We start from the raw sequence: 21,322 nt of genomic DNA on the forward strand, positions 1-21,322 counted from the left end.
GAGGGTCAGCAGTTTGTGGTTACTTGGCCACTCTTCCAGCTGAGGAATGTGCTTCCCCCTTCTCATCTGTCTTGTGCTTTTGTAAATTTTGACGAGGATCCATGAACAACCCAAAGCTCCAGAGTGGGTACAAGGTCAGCCAACCACAAAGCATTCCCAGCCCCCAGCACATTTGGAGTAAGTCAGATGCCACTTGTGAGCCATAAAGGAGATGAGCACGTGTGTGGATAAATGCCACAGGGCTATGGAAAGATGGGTGCACAGGGAGCCTGTCCCAGATTTACCTTCACATCTGGGATCATCTTGGAGTTCTCTGTCTGTCTGTCTGGTATTGTAATCTCAGCACAGAAGGAATGTTCTCACCAGCTCTGCATTCCTGGTTTTGGCCCAAGATGTATGAAAATTATACATTATCTTTCTCCTCAAATCTTGAGAGTTTCATTAATATTATTTATATGATACCCTTCCAAAGATGATTTGAGGCATTTATAATCATATCAAATGCTATGGACTGAATGAATTTGGGGGAAGGGACAGTCATATGTTGAACCTTAATCCCCGATGTGATGGTATTTGGGGATGGGGACTTCGGGAGGTAATTAGGATTAGATAAAGTCATGAGGGTGGGGACCGCATGGTGGGATTAGCGCCCTTATAAGAAAAGGAGGAGACCTGAACTCTCTCTCTGCCATGTGAGGACACAGCAAGAAGTCTCCATCTGCAAACCAGGCAGCAGTTTCTCACTAGAAATCAAATCTGCCAGCACCTTGATCTTGGACTTCCCAGCTTCCAGAACTGTAGGAAACAAATGTTTGTTATTTAAGACATTCAGTCTGTGGTATTTGTTATAGAGTCTGAAATGACTAGGATAATGATTCAATAAAATGATTGAAATAAGAATAAAAGAAGGAAAACAAGGGTGGTGTGGAGCAAGAGGTATTCCATAAAACACAGGCTCAGAGGAGTCATTCAGGTGAACATATGAAACTTAGCTCTGAACACTGGAAGCCAGCGGAGAAAGCAACTGTTCTGAGTTACATGGGGCTCAATTGCTAGCAATTGGCAGCCTCCCTGGGCATCTGGAGAGAGAAACTTCCCCTGGCACTTTTCTCTAAGGAGGAGGAATCATAGGGACGATTATCCCAGGGTCACTGGGCAACTCAGTGGGCAGTGATTTTGTGGATGCCTTTGCCACAAATTCAGTAAGAACTGCTACCTTATCCATCTTCATGGCACTCAGATAAAGTAAAAAGGAACTGGGCACAGACATTTTTGTTGGGCGATAGAGGACACTGAAGGCAAGGACATGCAATATCACTGTCAAGGGTAGTCAGGGAGTGAGGAGGAAATGTGAGACCAGCATCACGGACATCTCAGAACATTCTCTTCTTTCGGTACGCCAGTGCGAGGGAACACGAGAAAGGGGGGGAGGGGTTGAGGGTTTCCTCTTGTCTCTGCTTTCAGATTGTCTGTCTCTGTGGTGTTGGAAAAGTCACTTAACTGTGGTCCAGCAAAATGTGGGCCTTGCAGTCCCCTATTCTATAAAATGAGAAGACAAATGATGTCCTGAAGCTCCCTTTGTACCCCAGCCTTCTATGATTTGGTATTTTTCCCCCTTCCCTGAGAGCCATAAACTGGAACCCAGTGAAAGAAGTCATCCCACAAAGAAATACTTCACCTTGAAAAAGCAAGTGGCTTTCCAGGGATAAATAACTCGGCAACAGTTGAAAACAAAGGAGAAAGAAAAAGAACCGATTTAATCCGTGTTCTTTCTTTTTTAGTCCTTTCTGTTTTCACTATCCCATTGCTTTTGCTCCTGATTTTGTTTTCTTCTTTAAGTACCTCTTGGAACCTGGCTGTCAGTTTTGACACTGGGGGAGCGTATTTAGCAAAGCGTTCTCACCTTTTTTTTTCCTTTTGATGCTGAATTCCATCAGGTTGGAAACTGCTTGTCTGTGTAAACAGGGAGGAGGGCAGTACTTCGGATGGGTGTTGAGGAAGCAGAGAATGGTTACGTGAAGCGATGAGGTACATTTCCCAGATCCTTCTTGTCCTCTGTGTGGGCATGTTTATGTAAACTTCAGGTCTTACAGAAATCATAGGATGTTATAGTATTGCATTGGCAGAAGGGTGTATGCTTGAGGCGAGTGTGTGTTGGACTGAGGCTAGTTTTGGGGTATGTGTATGTGCACGTATATATGTGGGGGACCTCTGGGGTGGCAGTATTCAACCATACAGGTGCCAGGTGGGATGACAGGCAGGTGGGTATAACACCCGATAGAACCCAAGCCGTAGAAAGTTCACTTGTTAAAGGGAAAGGGATATTAAATGGCCCATCGGAGGCTTCCACAGATGGCACAAGGTAGCTGTCCCACGGCTTCTCACCAGGTTTGGGATTGTGTTAAGCCGGTTCTGAGAGTTGGCGGTTTTGAGTCAGCATCGTGCATATTTGCACAGTGGGCAGTGAGGAGAATTTTACCATGATTTCAAATGTAAGGAAAACAGATAACTGGTCTCTAATTTATTCGAGGGTCAGAACCTACTGCCATCAAACTCTTGATCCTCAGATTCTCTTGCCCTTAGATGCCACCCAGGAGCTTCTCTGGTTTAGTTCCCCAAGATGCTAAGTCCCTCTGTAATTTGCCTGGGTCCACAGGCGTCCTGGGATTTGTGGACGCAGAGAAGCAGGTGGGGTGGGGAGGGGGAAGGGAGAGTTCTGGGCATTTCTACGATATTATATGCAAGTGCTGTGCAAATAAAATGCAAATTAAAACCGAGTGCTCTAGCGCTGCGCAAAGGTGATGCAGATTTGCTTTTAATTTCTCTTCTGTGCCGTTGCGAGCATCGTGGAGGCATCCGTGGAGCAGTTGTGGGGCGGGGGAAGCAGGGAATGGCAGGGAGAAGCTGAGGCTGCTTTGTGGTCAGTTGTGGACTTGACAGTGGGTCTTCCTGTTTGATGCTTGAGTAAAGTATAAAGTGCAGCTCTTCTGAGAAGAGCTTATGAGAACTGCTTTCACCCTGGAGTTTTCTCTGTACTTAGAAATGAGTGAGGCTTGGGAGAAGGGAGGAGAGGACTTAACTGGGGTCAGGTCAAGGTTCCGATGGGGAAGAAGGTTGTGTTGGGCATTTCTTGCATGTCTGGAGAACTCCACTGAGGAAGACCCTGGAAGCTGCCTGATCCAAGAGAACATCAGTGATGGGAAAGTCCTTTCTAGATGGTCAGTGGGAGAGTTAAGACAGTGCTGCGTCAGGCCTAAGGTTGTGAGTACATTTTAGTTGACGGCAGCCTCTGATCGGCTCTGAGCTCAGAATGATTTGAGAACTCAGGATGTCAGCTGAGAATGGTATGGGTTGGGAAGGTTGGATTGGTGAGGCGGCTGGCCTGCTCCCATCTCTTGGTGTCAGGCTCAGCAAACCTTCTGGTGAATCGGAATTACTGCATGATTAACTCTTCCCAAAGGGGCCTGAGGGAAGAGTCTTCTATCGCAATGACCTTTGTCCCACAGAAGGTTCTAGGGCAGCCTGTCCTTGATGTCTAAACCAGTGATCTGACAGTCATGCTTGGTCAAGGCCAGGCCCCTAAGCAAGACTTAAAATTTTCCTGCCTGGGAGGAGATCTAAGGGGGAAAAGAAAGGATTTGGGAGATGAAGTCAGGCGTCAGTCATGAAGAGCTAACTGCCACCTCTTGGAAGCTACTAATAGTATAGTTCCAAAAAGAATACTTTTCTTTTTTTTTCAGTGTGTTTCTTGGTTGTCCCATTATCAGTCATACATGCAGGAGCTCCAAGAGAAATATGTTTTAACATCCTGAAACTGAATTATTAAATGGGGATTAACTTGGTGTTGACTTTTCTTCATGGCTGATTTGCAGTATAAACTGGGTTTAAGCCATCTTTTACTAAACCTTCTGGATTTTAGTAGATCGCATTGGATGAGCCATTCATTAAAGATTTCATGCTGATGTTATTTGTTTAGGCTTTGATGCCCTTTTTCTGTTTTCCCTCCCCTTTCATTCAATAATGATATCTTTCAGGCAGAGAATACCTTCCATCCTGTGGTATTAAGGGCTTTCCATGATGGAGAGCCTGGCCCCATGGCCAGCGGCTAGGCAGGAAGTCAGAGGACTTTGGTGCCCTCCCTGCCTGACCCCCTGATAACCAAGCAGCTAGGATTGCAAGGATGGAGTGGGTGCCAGACTCCCTGTTTGGTAGATGTCTCCTCCAGCTGCTTTTTAAAGACTGGATCCATTAACAAGGGAACTCACCTTTACATTTTGCTCTTAAATTTTCCTCGTTTTACTCTTAAATGCCCAGAGAGAAGTAATGGCTTAAATTCATACGGATATGTAAATGTCCATTACCACATTCTGGTCAGAGAGCAGATATTGAAGGGAAGAGGAAGGATAGGGTGTCTGGGGTTGAGATACACCAGAAGGACACTGGCTTTTTAAAAATCATGAGTCTGAAACATGAGACTCTGAGTCTCATTTTTTTTTTCATCTACAAAATGCGAAAAATAAAAATCTCTTGGAGTTGTAGGGGTTAGTTAAAATTATTCTTGTAACGAGATCAGCAGAGAATAGATGCTCGATATCCCCTTCCCATGTGCAGACACAGTTCACATAGCTGAAATCAGAGTGTTGGCATCACTTTACATATCAACCTTACAAAACAAGCACCTTTTTTTTTTTTTTTTAAAGGAATGATTTATTTATTTATTTATTTTTGGCTGTGTTGGGTCTTCGTTTCTGTGCGAGGGCTTTCTCCAGTTGCGGCAAGCGGGGGCCACTCTTCATCGCGGTGCGCGGGCCTCTCACTATCGTGGCCTCTCTTGTTGCGGAGCACAGGCTCCAGACGCGCAGGCTCAGTAGTTGTGGCTCACGGGCGTAGTTGCTCCGCGGCATGTGGGATCTTCCCAGACCAGGGCTCGAACCCGTGTCCCCTGCATTAGCAGGCAGATTCTCAACCACTGCGCCACCAGGGAAGCCCCCAAGCACCTGTTTTGATTCTGTAGTCCCTCTCTTTTTCATTGTGAGTTGCTGTGCAATATTATGTATGGTAATTTGCTAGACTCATCATTGTTGGTTAATTTGGCTGTTCCTAAAAGCTGCAGTCCCTTCTGTGGGCTTTGGAGCCTCCCTTTTCAGGGACGATTCAACCTCGTGGGGATTCATAACACAGAGTGCTGCCTCGCTTTCCTTTGGAACACGGTGAAGAGAGGTGATCTTAGCTGGCATGGAAGCATTTCGCACAGACCTCAGCCACATTACACCCTGGCCAGAGGTCAGCCACCAAAGTCCAGAATGGCACTTGGAATGTCATTCCCAGCCCTTTGGGCCCCACGTTCTGCAGCTGAGCCTTCGGACCGTATGTGTTGGAGCCCCGGGCTGCAGCAGCACGGACATCCTGCTGTCTATTTAGAGCCCTTGGGCTGACTGTGCAGAATTCCTCCCTTTGACCCCACTGACAGCAGCCTCAGCCCCTGGGCCACACGCCTTTCAGCTGAAAGTTGCACTTGAGCCTCCAGAGTCATTTCAGTCTTCAAGTGATGGAGGCCCTCGCTGGCCATAAATCTTTGAGATGTCTACTCATTCATACAAGAAAGAATACGTGTGAGAGGGAAAAATGTCCAAGGCCTGGACCCCACTGTACGAGATCTGATTTAGTAACTTTGTGATGGGTGGCAGGCATCGGCTGTTTATCCGACATTCAAGGTGTGAAGAGAATGCTCTAAAGGCGCGTGGAAAAGAAACAGTTAATTCTGAATGGAGGCAGTGAAGAAGGCTTCGCAGTCAAGGTGCTGTCTGGAGCTGGCTGTCTAAGAACCAGGCTCTTCTCCGCTGAGCCACGCACACGTACTATGGCGCTTGACCGGACGTGACGTTTGCATTTTGCAGATACCTCTCCTTTGAGATGGTAGACTCTAGCGTGCCCTACAGGACCTTCCCAGTTTCCTCTCCTGCCATTCCCTGCCTCACTGTTTGTGCTCTGGTGTGCATCTCTGCACCTTGCGTATGCTCTTCCCTGTCTGTGATGCCCTTCCCACTTTTTCTCAACTGATTGACTTCTGTCTGTTGTCAGACTCCTTCTTTTGCACAAAGATTTTGCTAGAGTTGATGAACATCCTATACAAGTTTGACGCTCTCTGTTTCACTGTTTCTTTTGAAGAGAGACGTCTAAGGATGGACAGAATTTGACAGGAGGAGGTGAAGGAGGTTGGGAAATGGCATTCAGCAAAGGGGAAAGGTGTAAGCAACAGAGGACAGAGTTTTCTCAAGGACTGGCAAGCCCCGGCAGGCCTCAGGGCATAGGGCTTGGTCAGGGTGGTGTATGCGGCTGGGATGGGGGTTTTAACAGGCTAAACTTGGACCTGGGGCTCTGGTGTGGGGTTTTCAGCAGTACTATGATGTGATCAAATCTATTTTAGAAGAGAAAAACGGCACTTTTGATGGCAACGTGGAGCATCTGATTGTTTCAACAAATCTCGATTGGAAAGCCATTTTGGAACTAATTAAAAATAAAGAGAAGAGGCCATATTTTTCAAATGTGTGTCCTGTGTGTGTGTGTGTGTGTGTGTATTTAAGCAATTTAAAAGAACTGACAAGCAAGTTAGATTTTATCAGTTTCTATTTATGTATGTATTTTGAGTGGGATTGCTAGACTGGATTTTTAGTCAATTCTCTCAAGGTTTCAACTATTTCCAACCAGACCTTTCTAGACAAAGAAATATTTAGGTGGAGAGAAGAATAAACGTGCAATATTTTCTCCTGTTGTTCAGGATGCTGCCCCAGACTTGGTGTGCAGATTCCAGGCCCATATGTTCGATTCGCTCCTACCAGCCACGTGAACTTTATGTTTATCCCGGCTCTCCTCCCATCTGCCCCTGGGGAGGGAGTTTTCTCCTGGGCTTGTGGCTGAGAACCGCCACTTGGAGAGTGTTTGCCTTAAAGAGCTGGGAACCCTTGCCTTTTCATTTATGGATTTGATATCCAGTGTTTCACCCCCTCTCTCTTGAGGAGAAAAGTATCTCCGTTTTTACATACAAGTAGGTGGAATTTACTATTATCCACTGATCATGCACTTCGATTTTTTTTTTTTTTTTCCAACACAGCACAAACTTTATTCAGTGGCCAAAGAATGGAGAAGTGGGAGCTAAGTTCACATGTCAACTTCTGATTTTGGTTTTGACGTGGATGCCCTTGTCCTTGGGAGGCCTGGGAGTTTATATTCGGCAATGGGAGAAAAATGAAACTTCATGCTTGTTTAGGTGATATCATTAGATTATTTCTTTTTAAAAAATCATCATATCTGGTTATAAAAGGACTTCATATTTATTATAAGGAATTCAGAACACGTAAAACATCATGAAGAAGAAACTAAAATCATCTGTCATCTCACTATCCAGAAATCGCTATTAATGTTTGGATTCCAGCCTCCCATCTCCCATGGTTTTTTTTCCCTCTGCCTATGTATTTTTGTAGGGATCATATTATAACGTTTTATAATCTGCTTTCGCATTTGACAATTTATCATGAACACTTTCCCGTGTCATTAAAAGTTCTTTCACATTTCCAACATTGTTTAAACGGCTGCATAATATTAAATTGAATTTATGTACCGTATTATCCAGGTGTTGGACATCACTGATTTTCTTTTCTTTAGGGATTCGGAGCTGCAACTCATGGATAGGTTTCAGATTGGCATCCATGCATCCTCTGTAATTGCATGCAAACATTCATGCGCATTTGATTTTTATGGGGAGAAGGACCATATCTTTTATTAGAGAGTCAAAGGCTTAATTGCTGAAGGGTCAAAAATGGAGGAGACATTTACTTAAGTTAAATTCCTAGAAGGGAAATTACTGGGTCTAAATGGTCTGTACACTACCACCAGCAGTAGCTAAGGGTGCTTGTGTCCCTGCACCCTGGCCAACCCTGACCAACCAGGACCGGCCCTCGGCATTAACCCCATTGAGATTTATCATCAGGTTATTACTCGTTGTACTGGCTCTTTACTTGTAATTTACCCTCAAGCATTGTTGAGTTAGTGCTGCAGTTGGAGTCACAAGCACCCCAAAATACTGAGATGTTTGCCGAGGTTCAGCTGAAAGAGCCTGGGTTTGTAACTAGAAGATCTGGGTTTGTGTTCTGTGCCATCATGGCCACTTCCCTTGCTGGGTGGGCCAGACAGTGTGGTGGGTAGGAACTTGGTCGCTAGGTTCAGACTTGATCGTGTTTCCACTTGGTGCCTCTGCTTCCAGCTGTGTTACCTTTCACAGGGTGTGTAAGCACTCTGTGTCACAGTTCCCTCATTTATAGAATAAAGGTCTAACATTAGTGCCCATTTCACTTGCAGGGCTGTAGTGAAGACCAGCAAGAAAACCCTTGTATGGCTCTTAGCTTCGTGTCTAGTGCATAGCACGTGGTCAACATTCATTACCGATCACTGTGGGGTGTACCATTCTTCAGGTCATTTCCTCTCTCTGAGTCTTAGTGCTGATGTTGAGAATCATAGCCTTTTAGAGCTGGAAAAGGTCTTAATGATCTTCAGCCCACATCTCTTATTTTACAGATGAGACAACTGGGTTAGGCATGGTGACGTGACTTGCCCACATTGAAACAGGGCTGATCATGCCTCCTTGTTCAGAGGGTTCAGAGGACCAAATATTGAGTGTGAAGTTCTTTTAAACTCCTACACATTAATCCGATGTTAATTAATCATGCACTGACTGTGTGGCCCCTGAAAAAAATAAAACTCAATAGAAATTGGCTAAGTGGAACTCTAATTGGTTAAATGGACACTTCTTTAAGCCCTTTGTTCCCCTGAGGACATCTGCATATAGCTTTGACCCAATAAGTGTTTTTGATATTGCCAATGAGTGTGAAAAGGGCGTAAATCCCAAGACACCAGGCTGGTGTAGAGGGTCATCTCTATCCCTGGGTTGTATTTGCGTGTCTGTGTAAGTTCCTGGGTCTTGTTCATCTCTGAGAACCAACACTTTGCACACGTTTTGAGGGAATGAGCAAACGAATGATAATATATCTAGAAGAAATAAAGGGGAATGATTTTCATCATCAGGTGTTTTTTAAAGTACAAATCAATCAGACCTGTTACCTGATAGGTGTGAATTGATGCCGCAGTCTGAGCACTCCTGCTGCACAGGTGGCCTTCCAGGTGAGAGGCTGCCTGCTCTACTCTATATGGGTCTTAGAACCCCCTCACTTGTCTAACCTGTCTTTTACTTCCCTCTCTGTCTCTTGGTGTATAACAACTAATCCTACCGCTGATTCACTTTCCTGAGCCTGGCTTCCACCTTTTAACACAGACCTCTCAGTGTGGTTCTCAGAGCTCTTATTTATTTTTAATGGAGTATAGTTGCTTTACAATGTTGTGTTAGTTTCTGCTGTACAATGAAGTGAATCAGCTATATGTATACATATATCCCCTCCCTCTTGGACCTCCCTCCCACCACCCACCGCCAGCCCACCCATCTAGGTCATCACAGAGCACCGAGCTGATCTCCCTGTGCTATACAGCAGGTTCCCACTAGCTATCTGTTTTACACATGGTGGTGTATATATGTCAATATGAAAACAGTGTTTCCAGAATGGGCAACTATGATTTAGAGCTGCTGTGAGAGCGATGTTCCCTGTAGCTGTGTTCATTTTGATTCACTCCACAATGTTCATTGCAGCTCTATTTACAATAGCCAGGACATGGAACCAACCTGTATGTCCATTGACAGATGAATGGATAAAGAAGATGTGGCACATATATACAATGGAATATTACTCAGCCATAAAAAGAAACGAAATTGAGTTATTTGTAGTGAGGTGGAAGGACCTAGAGTCTGTCATACAGAGTGAAGTTAAGTCAGAAAGAGAAAAACAAATACAGTATGCTAACACATATATATGGAATCTAAGGGAAAAAAAAAAGTCATGAAGAATCTAGTAAGCATTCAGGATTAGGCATCATCATCATTATTATTATTATTTTTAAAATATCCAATCCAAGTCTTTATTTTTTTTTATAGTAATCTTTTATTTATTTATTTATTTTTATATTTATTTTTGGCTGTGTTGGGTCTTCATTTCTGTGTGAGGGCTTCTTCTAGTTGCGGCAAGCAGGGGCCACTCTTTTTTTTTAATTTATTTATTATTTATTTATTATTTATTTTTGGCTGTGTTGGGTCTTCGTTTCTGTGCGAGGGCTTTCTCTAGTTGCAGCAAGCGGGGGCCACTCTTCATCGCGGTGCGCGGGCCTCTCACTATCGTGGTCTCTCCTGTTGTGGAGCACAGGCTCCAGACGCGCAGGCTCAGTAGTTGTGGCTCACGGGCCTAGTTGCTCCGTGGCATGTGGGATCTTCCCAGACCAGGGCTCGAACCCGTGTCCCCTGCATTGGCAGGCAGATTCTCAACCACTGCGCCACCAGGGAAGCCCGGGGGGCCACTCTTCATCGCGGTGCGCGGGCCTCTCACTATCGCGGCCGCTCTTGTTGCAGAGCACAGGCTCCAGACGCGCAGGCTTAGTAGTTGTGGCTCATGGGCCTAGTTGCTCCGCGGCATGTGGGATCTTCCCAGACCAGGGCTCGAACCCGTGTCCCCTGCATTAGCAGGCAGATTCTCAACCACTGCGCCACCAAGGAAGCCCCCCCATCATTATATTTAATAATAATAAGAGAAGCACACTTGGCCACACTAAAAGTCATAGACGATTAGATATTGTCCAGTTCACTTGCCTCATTTTCTAAATGAGTGTTGGGCCCAGACTCAGTCAGCTGGTACATCACATACATGGAAAGAGGCAAGCCCAGGCCTTGAACCCTCCTCTTCACCTCTAAGCTAGGGACAGAGATCTGCTACTACTTTACATCAGTGTTTCACATACCTTTGATCGGTTTCTCCATTCTGATGGTCACATCTTTAAAGCCACCACCTGTGTATTATATCTCCGTCAGTGTCTAGGACCGTGCTGTAGACCAGAAGTTGGCATTCAGCATTAGCTGGCTGCTGGGTTACTCAAGCATGGGGCTGTGCAAATTGGATTTATTGCTAAGATGGAGAGTACTGGCAACATCTGGAGTGTGTAGGGTAATGATAATAAAATTCTTAGAACTTATATTAGTAACTTTAAACCATTTCTAACCATTTTAACTGTGAGCAATGGAATGGGCAGGTATATAAAATGGTGGGGTGTTTTTTAGTTTTCTAAGAGTTTATTTTTCTTTTTGATCTGTAATGAATTTGTGTATTTTAAATAATGGTTTCTTTTAAAAACATTTTCCTTTTTCACATTTATTACATATGTCTTTAATTCATCTGGAATTTATTTTTGAATATTTAGTCCATCTAGTCTTTCCTCACTGATTTGCATTGCTCTTTCTATCACATATAATGTCCCCATGTCTACATTGGTCTATTTTTGAGACTTTTTTGTTCATTTTTCTATTTTTCCAACTCTATGCCAATGCCACACTTTCTTAATTATTGCAGATTTTTATAAATTTTGCTAGCTGTTTCTATCACAAAAGGTAAGGTAAACAAGGAGTCCTGGTCATCATCTGATCTGGGTAAGAGTGCCCTTTGCCAGCCTCCAACCCTCTACTGCAGAAGTCCAAAACCTCAGTGCAACCAGCCTCCGTCCAGCCATACAATGTCTGTCAGCAGGAGCCCTGGAAATCTTCCCATGAGATGCAGTTAAAGTGGTGCTATTTAAGCAGAAGCTGGTTATAAATTTAGCAGAGATATTGGAAAAAGAAGGCTAGAATAAAGGAACTCCATAACCCTTAGTCCAGTGGTTCTCAGGCATTACCATGCATCAGAATCACCTTGTTAAAACAAGCTTGATAAAACATGGATTGCTGGGCTTCACCCCTGAGATTCTGATTCAGAAGAGAGGAAAGGGCAAGAATTTAGTTTTCTAACAAGTTCCCAGGTGATGCTGATGGGCTGCGGACCACACTTTGAGAACCACTGCTCTAACGTCTCTCAAGTCTGAGAGTCTGTAATCCTTAACACTCCTTGAGAGGCTCTTGTTGTCTGCTGTGTTCTCAGCACCTAGCACAATGTCTGACCCATAGTAGGTGTCGTGGGCTGAAGATGTCCCCACAAACACGTCAGGTCCTAAACCTTGCAACCTGCCAGTGTGATCTTATATGGAAAAAGGGTCTTTGCAGATGTGATTTAAGATAAGGATCTGAGATGAGGAGATTATCCTGGATTATCCAGATCGACCCTAAATGCCATCACAAGTGTCCTCATAAGAGACAGAGAGAGGGCTTCCCTGGTGGCGCAGTGGTTAAGAATCCACCTGCCAGTGCAGGGGACATGAGTTTGAACCCTGGACCGGGGAGATCCCACATGCTGCGGAGCAACTGAGCCCGTGCGCCACAACTACTGAGCCTGCGTTCTAGAGCCCGCGAGCCACAACTACTAAAGCCCACGCGCCTAAAGCCTGTGCTCCACAAGAGAAGCCACTGCAATGAGAAGCCCACGCACCGCAACAAAGAGTAGCCCCCGCTCGCTGCAACTAGAGAAAGCCCGCGTGTAGCAATGAAGACCCAACGCAGCCAAAAATAAAATAAATAAATAAATTTAAAAGAAAAGAGACAGAAGGAGATTACACACACACACACACACACACACACACACACACACACACACACACACACACACACACACACACACAGATGATGTGAAGACAGAGGCAGAGATTGGAGTAATGCAGCCATAAGCCAAGGAATGTCAGCAACCACCAGAGCTAGGAGAAGCTTTTTCCCTTGTGTCTCTGGAGGCAGTGTGGCTCTGCTGATAGCTCCATTTCAGCCTAGTGAAACAGATTTCATACTTCTGGCCTCCAGAACTATGCGAGAATAAATTTCTGCTGTTTTAAGTCATCAAGTTTGTGCTAATTTGTCACAGTGGCCATAGGAAATGAGTATAGTAGGTATTCAATAAACATCAATGAAATGAATCTAGATGCAGGTATTAGGATGCCCATTTAACTGATACATAAACCGAGGGCTTGATGTATCTGGTCCAAGTACTGTACATGTTTACTGCAAGGGAGACCCAGATCTGTCACTTACTTCAGTTTCCATTCCACCAGCCTGGTGGTTTTCACCCCCAGTTGCACATTAGCACAATTAAATTCGAATCCCTGGCCATGGGGCCTATGCTATGTTATTTTTTAAAAGTTCTTCAAGTAATTCTAATCTACAGCCAGGGTTGAAACGGCCGAGACCAGGCTCGTCATAGAATCTGGCTGATCCTCACGATGACTATTAAGGGAGGCTTTAGTCTGCAAAGTACTCCTATAAAATTTAACCTCCACCGCGGCCCTCTGAGGCAGGCAGGGTGGGTGCCGTCCTCTTTTTCCAGATGAATTATGAGGCCAAGGAGAAGTTCGATGATGCAGAGTGGCTGGTCCTCCACCCAGACTCAGCCCTCTGACCCACACCCAGCGCTGCTTGTACCGTGTGGCACGTCACCAGCCCAAGCAGTCATTTGTGATTGTGTGCACCTAATGACATTTGCATGGATTGTCGGTCCTGAGATTCTGGACATTGGAAACAGGAACACCTTTATATATTGAATCACTTAAAATGTGTGATGGGAGAAGAGGTCGGTGAGCTTTGAGGCCAGGGAAACTTAGTGACATTTCTTCAGAAGGCATTTCCAATTCATCCCACATCAGTTCCTGGGGCACTTTGCATCTGACTCTTTGGCCAGGCTTGGGTGCCCAGTGGCCCCAAATATGTGTTAGTGTGCTCGTCAGCCCTAGGATCCCACCTGGGGACAACTCGATCCGCAGTGCCATTTTGTTTGTATAAATATCAGGGCTGCTGGCTCTCGTTTTCCATCAACGATCAGAGAAAAGTAGTCGACCACACTTTTTAAGGACTTTGGGTCCGTGGTTTTTAAGGTGTATCAACGGTACCCCTCCCCTAACTCCAGATGGACACATAATCATAACTTCATAAAATTAACCACAAAAGATTAGATGAAGGCACAGGGCAAGGAGGCCAGAGTCTCTGGTGTGGGTGTTTTGAAAGACACCCCCTGCGGGGGGCCAGAAGTCTGTTTGCTCTGTCCACTTGGCCCAGCTGCCAGCTCCTGTGATTCACTCTGCCAATCGGATATTACCTAGTGATTTTTATGGAGTTCAAGCTAAAGGAAATTTGAGGAAGAGATCACTTCCTCTATTTTAATTAGAGTTCTGAGACTGCACCACTGCACATCTGTAGCAGACTGGCTGCTGGGCCAGCACTGAGGCCCCATGAATTTTAAATATCTGGAGAGGTTTATTTGAAGAGCTGGGTCATGACTGCCGCTGCCGTCTGAGCGTGTGTGAGCGCACGCGCACACACACACACACACACACACGCAGGCACGGTGTACCTCGTACAGATGTTTGAGCAGTCCCTGGAGAACACACGTTTTGTGTTGTAATAAAGGAAAACACAGTCCTCAGCTGTAACCTAGGAGACATGGGATCCCACCAGAGATGGAAGCGAACCGCATCTTGGCTGCTTGCAGGAGCAGCCCAGGAGGGCTTTTCCTCCTGCAGGCGTCCCATTGCCTTGTAGTTCCCGGTGGCAGCTGCCTGCTGTTCGCTCACACATAAATCCCTGAGGAGAAATAAGAGCTAAGTGGTTGTTACAAAGGGGCGAAGGCTTTGACTCCCACGGCTAGTCACAGAAACGTTTCTGGCTCGAACACACGACAGGCACTGCTCATTCCAAGACACCTTTCTGCCCCTCACCTCTGAGCGTATTTTGGAATCACAGGACTGGAAGGGGACTCGGGGGGTGGAGACCACCTACCCATTCCCCCAGTGCCTGTCAATTCTTCCTCTGTGTTGGCCCGGCCCGGGAGAGCTGTCCACCCAGGCCCCAACCTGGGATGGGCATAAATATTGTTATCTCCATTTAATAATGTGGTGCTAGAGCGTATTTGTTCCAGGGGAAATGACAGCGGTTTTAAGCCTAGTGACTTGGAGGTGATTTAAACCCCCTCATCTGGATTTGTTTAACACACTTCAGTTTTATTATTCGGTTTTCATACAGGAAGTTAATGAATAACCCAGTCTGGCCCTATGGCTATACAACCAAACAAGGGACCCTGGCTGGGAGTTCATTCTCAGGACAGGCGTACCTCGATTTACACAACAGTGGCATTCTTGGGAAATTGGCTCTACATCAGATATTTGAAATAAAAGAGTTTTTAGAGGAATTTAGTGGTCAATTGGTTTGTTGTTATTGTTACTTGTTTGTTGTTGTTTAGTAAAACCAAGAACGTGGATAACTTTTCCCTAATTGACTTTTATAGATTTGTTGGGAATAGAGTATTCCTCAACAAGACTCTTGTATTTTCAAGACTCAGGTGGCAGGTGTGGCCCTTGTAGGAGGTGTTGCCTGGGAGGTGAAGGAAACAATACTGTTAGCTTCTAGAATTTTGGGATGGGAGACCTGGGTGGGAAGACCCAGCTTCACTCTTCCTGGACAAATAACTGGAGTCTACCAGAGCTCTAGAACGCAAAGGAACAAAAGAGTTAACAGACGTAACTCACTGAGGGCCCAGTTCCAACTAAATCTTGTCACTGCCTCGTTTTTGGCTAATCAGTTTCTGAATTTGGGCTTCTCTCTTTAAGGGGAGGTGTAGTCCATACGCCAATTTACCTTCTGGGAGTGGAGTGAGAAAGACTTCAGTGCTTCAGGCCCCAGGGAGAAATGAATTCCCTTGTATGTGAAGAGGAATTCTCAAGTAACTGATCACATTCTGCCACCGGAACAGTCTTTAGGGTCTGATGAATTGGGCTGAATCAGATGGATTTTATGGAAGGCAGCCTGGCCCACACTACCTGAGGCAGCTGGCTAGGCAGTGGAGTAGGAGGTCATTTAGACAATTAGTAGTTTGCATTTTTAAAGTTTCTATGCTTCCTGTTATCAAGACAAATACAATGGGACATTCTTTTATTTTTCCTGTTGACCTAGTCTTACAATTAATTCCCATTGTATGTATCTCCTGGATTTTAACCTAGTTGGGTGATAGGAGGGGGCAGAGAGATGGAGAATTTAAGGTAGATACACCTTGGAATCTGCAGTACTTAAGAATTGCTGATTCCCTTCCAGCATCAAACATTCTTTGCAGACACAATCTTGCAAATGCTCAGAACACCTCTTAGAGGTACTTAAAAATGCAAAAGGGGTTGTCTTCAGAGCTGGATAGGCTGCAGTTGAATCCTGGTGCCACACGTGATCTGTTTGGTCTCTGGCAATGTGCTTTTGTAAACCTCAGTTTCCTTACCTGTAAAATGACTCTATAGTAATAACACTGCAGGATTCTTGAGGATTAAAGGAAAGTATGGAAAGTGGTAAGTTTAGTGCCTGGTACATGGTGGGTACTCTCCCCTCCACCCTAGATACTCTTGTTCCATCTTTACTGAATCAAGGGAAACTGAGGCACAGAGAAGTCAAGGGAACTTGATCAAGGCAAAGCCGAGTGTGGAATCCTCAGATTCTGGTTTTTGAAGCTGTGTGCTTTCATTGCCCAGGTACACAGAGTTGGGGTAATTTAGACCTATTGAGGGTCCATCACGAAATGAGTCCAAGGAACTGGCAGGTCGACCCACTCTGACTCTTCCCTGGCTCCTGTCTTCCTGGTGAGACCTCTGAGGTCAATCAGGGCACTCCCTGCACAGATCCAGAGCCTGCCAGGAGGAAAAGAAGGACACTTATATTTACTGAGTGTCCACGTAACAGGTGCTTTACAGAAGTTAACTCATCTAATACAAGAACCTTCCATGGTGGGAATTATTGAACCTAATTTTATAGATGAGGATATTAAGGTTCAGGGGTTTTAGGTAGTTTGTCCACAGTCACAGAGATAGTGAAAGTGGTGATGGGAGGGGTCAACTCAACCCCCTGGACTTGAGACAACAGCCCTGCTGCCAACGTCACCTCCCCCTGCACAGCGACTGCTCAGGGGTCCTGCCTCCTCTTGGACTCAGCCTTTGAGTCTGGATAAGTCCTGTTTTTTTTTTTTAAACTGGCCAAGGAGAGGGGCTGCCATTTTTCTAATTAACTAGTCACACTCTGACGGACTCCAGGGAGTAGCATCACACGGCTGGCAAAGGTGGGATATCGCATAGCCCCTGCCCTTCCTCCCAGTTTCGCTCCAGACAACCGAGCCACCTCAGACATACAAGGGCCCATCAGGCCAGAGAAGGAGTTTGAAAAAGAAGCTTACAACGCTTCTGTTAGTAACCCGTTGCTGTGCTTAACAACCCGTCCTGGCTAGAAGCACTTCCCTACTTGCAGCCTAAGCCCAGCCCGTCAGGCGGAGCCCGTTCCCTTTCATTTGGTCCTCGTTGGAGATGGTGAACAGCTGGTCCTCACGGGCTCCTTACTAATCCTTCATGGGGAAGCCCATATGCATGCATTCACCTTGGAGATTTCAGCCTTCTCTTGTCTTCTGGGCAAGAAGACTATACTCCCTGGCAGCCCTGAGACACAGAGCAACTCTTGACCAGAAAAGGCCTGTGGCATCTCAGAGCTGTCCCTTATTTCTTTTCAGAATGGTCCCTGGTTTTGTGGGTGTCATGGGAAGGGACAAGAAGAATTATAGTGATAGTGTTTAGACTGGAAGGAGTGTGACATGCTATCTCATCCACATCTCATTTTACAGAGGGACCTCATCCCACAGGTCCAGACTCACTCAGCTTGGGTAGTAAGTAAGGAATAGAGTTCTTGCAGAACTTTCTCTCCCTGAGGATTTCCTTCCAGGTGTGGGATGGGCCACAACTGTGAAGTGGAGATGAGAATTCTTTCATTTTCCTCACTGGATCCCTGCATCCTGGCTGGAGATCCTGCTGCCCATTCCACATGAACATTTAAATCTGAGAAATACATTTATTCTTTTTAAGAAGTGTACTCTGGGTGTGTGGCTAAGGTTTAAAGGCCATTCTTTCAAACATCAAGCCCTTCTTACCTGTCAGAGCTTGGCAAGGTCAACTTCCATTTTTCCTGTCAACCCATTTCACAGATGGAGAGACTGAGACCCTCTGGTTCTCCTGAAGGCCATGGGTGTTTACCTCCTTCGGTAGCTTGTGGTGCTGGGGGCCATTGCAGGCCGGTCAGAAATCTGAACACTTTCTGCCAGGTCCCTACACGCTCTTCTCTGCGGGAAGGAAGATCACCCAGATGGAGCCTGCCTTTCTGCCCGCCCGGGTGCCCAGGCGGGTGCTGTGCGGCCAAGGCTTTATAAAGGGAAGGTCTTGCATGCTAGCAAACCTGCTTGCTCTCAGCAGAGGTGCCCATAAATCTTGCTGAAAACAAACGCTTTAAAAGAGGAGGAAAGTTTAAGAGGCCCTGTGGGCATATTCTAATCAGTGCTCGCTAATATCAGCCAGCTTGGATTTAGAATGTGGTGTTCCCAGCGGAGGGGGCCTGGGTAGGCACCATGTAAAATGCCGCCGGCTGTAATTAACTCTGACCTCCTCCGCCTGCCGGCTCCTCGCTCTTAATATTAGCTTTGACTCCCAGAATGAGCCTTCCGTGTTTGTTGTTGGGATGCGTTCTTTAAAATTCATGGTTATCAGCCCTTCTTTTGCTCCTATCCTGACCCAAAATACACACACACACCCTGAGCCAGGGTGATCGATGGTATCAAATGAAATCAATAATCAGGTAGATCTTTGCAGTCATTGAAAATTCCATTTATCTCAATAATGCCAATAATCCCTACATTTCCAGCTTATACTTTACAGTGTGCAAAGTGATTTTATATATTTCATTGTTCCTCATTACAGCCCTTTCAGGTGGGCAGGGCTGGTAGTATGTTCATCCACCAGATGAGAAAAAAACAAAGGCCGGAGAGGGGGACGGGTGTTTGGCATCCCCTGTGTAGTGAGTGGCTGAGCCCCTGATTCAAACTTAGGTCTTTCGATCTCAAAACTGTTCCTTAAATACTGGTGTTAAGATGGACCATAGAGATAGTTTGTCATGATGGAGGTTGGGGTGAGGGGGAGCGAATTTGGTCTTTTCCTTACTTCCTGCCAATTGAGGCAATAATTATTCAGCAATTTCTTTCTTCTGCCTCCTGGCAACAAAAGGATATTAGACATAAAGTAAGCATAGGCTTGTGGTGTGTAATATCTTGTGGACAATGAGAATAATGAGAAAATTCTACCTAAACGTCTGTGACCATGAATGTGTGTTTGTGTGTATTTTATTGGTTAGAAGAGCCATACATTTGAAAATGTTCTGAGAACCTGCTACATGCTGGGCTCTGTTCTGGCCACTCAGATGTGATATCTCTGTTCATTGAGTTACATTAGAGCTGGAGGAGACAAACCAGGAATAAAGATGCAAATAAGAAAAACAGGGCTATGTAGGGTGATGTATAAAGTGACCAGATGGGTACTCTAGGGTGGGTGATCAGGGGGCCTATTGGGGCTGAGATCTGAATGCCAGAGGGAGCCATCCATGTAAGGGAGGAGGAGAAGGAGGAGGGGGAGGGTGAAGAGGGTGGGGGAGGAGGCGGAGGAGGAGGAGGAAAGGGGAGGGGGAGGAGGAGGGGGAGGAGGAGGGGGAAGAGGAGGCAGAGGTGGCAGTGGTGCTGGTTGTTTGAGGCAGAAAATATGGCCGGTGAAAAGGCCCTGTGTTGGGAGCAAGCTTGACCTATTTGAGCCCAGAAAGAAGGCAGTGAGGCTGGAGCTGAGTGAAGGAGGGGAGAGTGGCATGATACGGGGTTGGAGTTGGTGGCAAGGATCAGACTGGAAGTTTAGTAAGTCAGAGCAGGGATTTTGGATTTTATTCTAAATCCAATGGGAAATCCCTGGAGGGCTTTACACAGGAGAGTAAGCTCTGATTTACATTTTCAAAAAGACCCTCTGGCTGCCCTGTGGCAGGGTTTAGGAGGACAAGAAGTGGAGGTACTGGTGGAGACAGTGAGAAAGGGAAGAGCTCTGGACATGATTCAGAGGCCTCACGGGACTGGTTGACTTAGATGGTAGGGTGTGGAGGATAAAGTGACTCCTAGGTGGGTGGAGACCCCACTAACTGCCACGTGGACAATTTGGGGAGTAGATGGGGGCAAAGAGTTCTGCTTGGCCATGTGAAGTTTCAGATGTGTGTTTTACATCCAAGTGGAGATGTCAAATAGCAATTGGATATGAGTTTGGAGTTTGGAAAAGTGGCCAGAGATAGGGCTTTGGGATTCATCAGCCTGTAGATGGTATTGAAAACCATGGGGATGGATGGATGACTTGGGTAGAGTGTGTGGAGGCAGAGGAAGCAGAGGCCCAAGACCCAGGGTTTAGTCTCCAGCAAGAAGCAGGAGTGTCAAGGCAGGGGGCTGGGGGTAGAACATGCTATGAGCTTCCTTCTATCCATTGCCGGAATCCCACTCAGTGGTTTCACAACTGTGGGCTATTGATCACCATGGCCTGAGTGAGAGGTTGATTTATCAGTGAAAACCCATTGCGATCTCTTGCGGGAAGACCCTTAAATTATGTGGATAATTTAAAAGTCTGTAGAATCACTTATCAGTCAACAGGTAACTTACTGAACGTACACTATTGGTTAGGTGGTGTTCTGGGCAATATAGCTTCATTTTCAGAGGACAGTGCATTGTGGCTTCACACACACACATACACATTTACACACATATGTGTGTGGTATTATTACTTGTGGGTCCATGTGCCTGAGTGGGCATTCTGTAACAGACAATCACTGCATACACATAAATGCAAAAATGCACAGTTGCAGCCGTAATCCGTAAAGCCTGCTTTCTGCTCTGTGTGGAGCCACACTGAAAGTTCCCTTGTCCTCACCTCCAGCAATCCTGGAGTCTCTTCTGTCTCCTGGGGATGGAGCTGGACTCTGTTGTTAAGCTCTGTGTTTGACATGTTTCCTGGCTTCCATGTTTGCTGTGGTCACCTCTTAAATCTGCAGACCTGAATCCATGAACATTTTGGTCACCAGTCCAAGCAGACTTCAGCTCACAAACTGGTTAGAGGTGCTGGTCTGTGCTTTGGGGTTGGGTGTAGTTTCTCAGCTGCAACTTTTCAGTGGAGATGAGGCTTCAGGGAAGCCACATGCAAGAATCTTCAAGAACTAGAGTCTTGGAGATTTTTTAGGAAGTTTAATGTCTTGCATTTGTGGATGAAAATTGTCACCTGCTATATCAGTAAACAAAGGATGTTGCAGCCATCAAACCATTAGCCACTGTAGCCGTCCCCAGCTATGCACCGTGAAGGGATTCAGGATGGAGAGAAAAGCAGGATGCTGGCCCTAGATAGTTAAGGTGCCTATCAA

The 21,322-nt window shown here is 45.8% G+C and overlaps 1 protein-coding gene and 2 long non-coding RNA genes across 3 annotated transcripts in view; 1 reads left to right on the forward strand and 2 right to left on the reverse strand.

Moving 5' to 3' along the window:
* LOC309636003 overlaps window positions 1–21,322 on the reverse strand; it is a 702,830-nt gene that overhangs the window by 336,167 nt on the left and 345,341 nt on the right. The gene's annotated exons all lie outside the window — the stretch shown is intronic.
* The window catches only part of LMX1A (LIM homeobox transcription factor 1 alpha), a 153,318-nt gene that overhangs the window by 52,301 nt on the left and 79,695 nt on the right, over window positions 1–21,322 (forward strand). The window lies entirely within an intron of this gene.
* LOC309636027 lies at window positions 3,724–5,096 on the reverse strand. The gene is made up of 2 exons (XR_014249192.1): window positions 4,998–5,096; window positions 3,724–4,679 (listed from the first exon to the last, which is right to left on the reverse strand). It is a non-coding gene; the product is annotated as an uncharacterized lncRNA (long non-coding RNA).

The sequence above is a fragment of the Balaenoptera borealis genome (assembly GCF_965194805.1).
Source record: "Balaenoptera borealis genome assembly, chromosome: 1".
Classification (NCBI taxonomy): Eukaryota; Metazoa; Chordata; class Mammalia; order Artiodactyla; family Balaenopteridae; genus Balaenoptera; species Balaenoptera borealis.